The following is a 5,399-nucleotide window of genomic DNA, read 5'->3' as shown; positions in this document are numbered from 1 at the left end:
TTATCCACTCTTCCTCTCCCAGGACATTTGTTGCTCTGTTCTTGACTGGGCCCCATTTTCTGTTTCCCTTAGAAATCTTCTCTGAGTTTTACCTCTGAACCTATCTAAATCCCACTGAAAGCCCAGCAGCGTTATTACCCCAAGCTCTTGTCCTCCCACCTCCCCACTCCCTTGCTCTTGCTCAACCAGAACTCAGGCTCTGAAGTCATACAGATCTGAGTTCATATCCTAGCTCTGCCACTTATTAGCTCACAAACTTGGGAAAGTTTCCTAACTTCTGTGCATAACATAGTACATTAAAAAAAAAAATTGTTCTACATACTAATTTGGTGAGTAGTGACTCACCTCATTTATAAAATAAGGATAATGGGACTTATGGTTGCTGTGAAGGTACATGAGAATTTGTACAAATCACTTATCTTAGTAGCTGACAGATAATATTAAAAAAAAATTAGTTGCTAAGACATTTGCTTGGAATTCTTATTTTACCAGATCAGAATCTGTGGTTGGCCAATGCTATTCTGTTTCACCAGATTCTATCATCTCTCCTTCAACTTTGTGCTTTACCAATCTTAATAAACAAGTATTAAATTTTACAGCTTCTACTCCAGGAATTTTGATGCTGGAAAGAAAGAGCCACTTAACCAGGTTCAACAACAAATTCCTGCTCCCAGATCTCAGTTAAGTCCCTTCTGCTTTTACTGGTGGTTCTTCTCAACCCTGGCTACTCGTTAGAATCAATAGAGGCATTATTTATTTATTTACAACTTTCTATTGATTTGGGTGAAAGTTTATAGAGCAATTTTATTTTCCACTCAACAGTTCATACAGATTTTGTTTGGTGACATTGATTGCAATCCCTACAACGTGATCTTTTCCCTGTGTCCTTCTTTCCTATGCATTCCTGCCTTCTGAGCTTTCTTGCAAATGCTGCCCTTCTGATCTCCCATGTCTGATTTTTCTAAGAAGTGCACCTCCTTGGTGTAATTGTTCACCTAGTAGGCCTGTCTATTGTTTAGCTGAAAGTTAAGCTACAGGAGTGAGTTCAATCCCACTCTCAAAGGGTGACTAGGAGCCATAGTCTCAGGGATTTCATCGATCTCTATCAGCCAGTAATCCTAGTCTTTTTTACTTTATTTTTATTTTTTAAAATTTTTATTGTGATTTGGGTGAAAGTTTACAAATTCAGTTTCTATACAGTGAATTATATACATTTTGTTTCATGACAATGACTGCAATTTCCACAATGTAACAGCTCTCTTCTTTTTCCTGCAGTTACTTCTTCTCTGTGTCCTTTCCTATGCATTCTTGCTCCCTGAGCTATCTCCCTGTGCAAATACTGCCTTTCTATTCTCCCATGATTGATCATTCTAAGGCATGTATCTATTAATACAGTTTTCCATGGCCAATTCTTTGAGAAGTTCCTCTCCCTTAGCTGTTCAAAACCTATCCACCCTCCCCTTACCTGGATCCTGCCGCCCTCCACCCTGGCTTCCCTCCTTCCTGCCTTTGGATGGAGGCTCTCTCCCTCCCCTTACTTGGACCCTGCTGCCGTTGTCCCTGGCTTTCCACACTACATGGTTTAAAATCAAGAAGGGAGTAAGTCAGGCTTGTATCCTTCCACCATACTTATTCAATCTGTATGCTGAGCAAATCATCTGAGAAGTTGGACTATATGAAGAAGAATGTGGCATCAGGTTTGAGGAAGAATCATTAACAACCTGTGATATGCTGACAACTCAACTTTGCTTGCTGAAAGTGAGGATGACTTGAAGCACTTACTGATGAAGATTAAAGACTAAAATCTGCAGTATGGATTACACCTCAATATAAAGAAAACAGAAGTCCTCACAACTGGACCAATAAGCAGCATCATAATAAATGGAGAGAAGATTGAAGTTGTAAAAGACTTCATATTACTTGGTTCTACAATCAACACCAATGGAAGCAGCAGTTAGAAGATCAGACAACATATAGCACTGGGCAAATCTGCTGCAAAAGACCTCTTTCAAGTGATGAAGAGCAAAGATGTCTCCTTTAGTGCTAAGGTGCACCTGCCACAAGCCATGGTATTTTCAATCGCCTCATATGCATGTGAGAGATGGACAATGAATAAGGAAGACCAAAGAAGAGTGGATGCTTTTGAGTTGTGGTTCTGGCAAAGAATGCTGAAAGTACCTTGGAATGCTAAAAGGACTAACAAATGTGTCCTGGAAGAAGTGCAGCTGGAATGCTCCTTGGAAGTGAGAATGGCCAGACTTCATCTCATCTAATTTGGTCCTGTTATAAGAAAGAATCATTCCCTGGAGAAGGATATCATACGTGGTAAGGTGGAGGGTTGACCAAAGAGGAGAAAGCCCTCACGAGATGGATTGACACAGTGGCTGCAATGATGGGCTCAAATATAGCAAGAATCATGGAGCTGGCGCGGGACCAGGCAGTGTTTCGTTCTGCCATGCATAGGGTTGCTATGAGTTGGAGACAACTCAAGGGCACCTAACAACAGACAACAAGACATGAATCTACCTAATGTAAATATTCGCCCTATATGCCTGTCTACTGTTTGGTCAGAAGCCATGAGTTCAATTCCAGACCTGAAGGGTAACTAGGGGCCATAGTCTTGGGGGTCTCACCAGGGTCTATCAGATCAGTAAACCTGGTCTTTTTTTTTTTTGATTTTGAGTTTGTTTTTTTCATCTTTTCCTCCCACTCTATCCAGGACCTCCAATTTCGCCTTTTTTCTGAGTGGTTGTCAGTGTAGCCAGAAGTCATCTAGTTCTTCTGGTCTCAGAGTTGTGGAGACTGAGTTCCCATGTTCCACTAGTCCCTCGAATTAATTGCTTCCATGCATTTTTGATCTTTGCTCCTGACCTGGAAAGACAATGTTGTTGTTGTGTGCTGTTGAGTTGGATCCAACTCACAGGGACCCCTCCTTGGGTTTCTGAGGTGGTATCACTATGGAAGTAGATTGCCCAACCTTCCTTCTGAGGAGTGGCTGGTGGGTTTGAACTACCAGCCACCCGGTTAGCAGTCAAATGCCTTAGGCACTAAGCTACTAGAGCTCCTTGGAAAGACAATAGTTGCATCTTAGATGGTCTTCTTGCAAGGTTTTAAGTCACTCCTCACCAAACAGGATGTAGAAGAATTTTTTTTAATGTACTATATTCAAACCCGGGAGCTCTGGTAGCATAGTGGCTAAAGCACTTGACTGCTAACCAGAAGGCTGGCTGTTCAAACCCACCAGCCACTCCTCGGAAGGAAGGTTGGGCAATCCTACTTCCGTAGTGATACTGCCTCGGAAACCCAAGGAGGGGTCGCTATGAGTCGGGGCCGACTCGACGGCACATAACAACAACAACAACAAATATTCAAACCCACCAGCCACTCTTCGGAAGGAAGGTTGGGCAATCCTACTTCTGTAGTGATACTGCCTCGGAAACCCAAGGAGGGGTCGCTATGAATTGGGGCTGACTGGATGGCACATACCAACAACAACAACAATGTTATGCCAAGGAGCTCTGGTTATGAGGTGCCTAAGGCATTTGACTACTAACCAGAAGGCTGGAGGTTCAAACCTACCAGCCACTCCTTGGAAGGAAGGCTGGTCAATCTACTTCCCTAGTGATACTGCCTCGGAAACCCAAGGAGGGGTCACTATGAATCAGGTCTGACTTCATGGCAGTGAGTTTGGTTTTTTTCTTGATATGTTACGCCAATTGAGCTTGATGTCCCCTGTGACCAAGCTCCTGAAACTGCAGATCCAACAACTGACTCCCTCATGGAGTTTGGTGTGGCTAAGAAGTTATAACTTTGCCCCCTGTTAGCTCTTTTTTTATACATAGACAGTTTTATAACACATACAAATATGTATGTAGGAATATCATCTACCAAACCTATATATGGTCATGGGTATTTTCTTGCTTTCCTACTCATACCTGATCATCTTACCTATCTACTTATGTATCTACTTACAGATTAATGTTTGTAATTACTGATAATATGGTAATGTAATAGTATTTACCTTGGTTGTCTGTACCTCTTGTGCACCTGTCTGTGTCTACCTTTCCCTTAGTGATATTTTGCTGGTCACCTGCCCTTGGTATATTGCCTTTTCCTTCTCACAAATCGATAGGTGTCTGCTACCTAGCTAGTAATTTTCCCTTCCTCCCCTCCCATCCCTGGTAACCAACAAAAAAGTTTCCTTCCATGTGTAAACCTTTCCTTGACTTTTTATAATAGTGGACTCATACAGTATTTGTCCTGTAATTGACTTATTTTACTCAGCAGAGTGCCTGCCAAGTTCATCATGTTATGAGGTTTTACAGATTCTTCATTATTCTTTAATGTTGCATAGTATTCCACTGTGTATATGTACCATAGTTTGGTTATCCATTCATCCACTGTTGAGCACTTAGGTTGTTTCCATCTCTTTGTTATTGTGAATAGTACTGCAATAAGCATGGATGTGCATATATCGATTCATGTCCTGGCTTGACAGAGGCACTTTTGAATAGCACTGATGCCTGGGCCCCATCCCAGAGGCATTAAATTAGAATCTTTGGAGTTAGGGATCCAATATAATTTTTAAAGCTCCCCAGATGATCCTAATTTTAGCCAAGGATGAGAACTTCTGCTCTTCAATGATAAGAATTTCCTCAAACAGCATTCCAGATATTTTCTTCTCTCCAAAGTCCATCTTCAATCACCTACTCAAAGCATTCCATAGAAGCTTTCTGTAATTTATATATGTCTCCCACAGAATTCTTCTTTTTGTTCCTATCTTAGAGGATGGATTATCCATACCTCCTATATAAGGCTTAGGGAATCCCTGAGTAGTGTAAATGGTTAAGCACTCAGCTATTAACTTGGCAGTTTAATTCCAACAGAAGCATCTTGGAAGAAAGGCCTGGCAGTCTGCATCTGAAAGCTCACAGCCTTGAAAATTCTATGGAGTGCAGTTCTACTATTGTAATACATGGGGTTGCCACTAGTTACAATCAACTCAGTGGCAACTGGTTTGGCTTACTGGTTATCTAAGGCTAACTCCTCAGAAGGAAGGTTGGGCAATCCTACTTCAATAGTGATACTGCCTCGGAAACCCAAGGAGGGGTCGCTATGAGTCAGGTTTGACTCGACGGCACATAACAACACAACAATAACAAGGCTAACTCCATTAATAATCAGAACATGGAATGTGCGAAGTATGAATCCAGGAAAATTGGAAGTTGTCAAAAATGAAATTGAACGCATAAAGATTGATATCCTAGGCATTAGTGAGCTGAAATGGACTGGTGTTGGCCATTTTGAATCAGATAACCATATGATCTACTATGCCGGGAAGGACAGTTTAAAGAGGAATGGTGTGGCATTCATCATCACAAAGGATGTTTCAAGATCTG

Source organism: Orycteropus afer, unplaced genomic scaffold, assembly GCF_000298275.1.
Source record: "Orycteropus afer afer isolate SDZICR_OR568_19922 unplaced genomic scaffold, OryAfe1.0 scaffold00036, whole genome shotgun sequence".
In the NCBI taxonomy this organism is placed as follows: Eukaryota; Metazoa; Chordata; class Mammalia; order Tubulidentata; family Orycteropodidae; genus Orycteropus; species Orycteropus afer.
The sequence above is the reverse complement of the archived record's forward strand: the minus strand, read 5'-3'. Positions refer to the sequence as shown.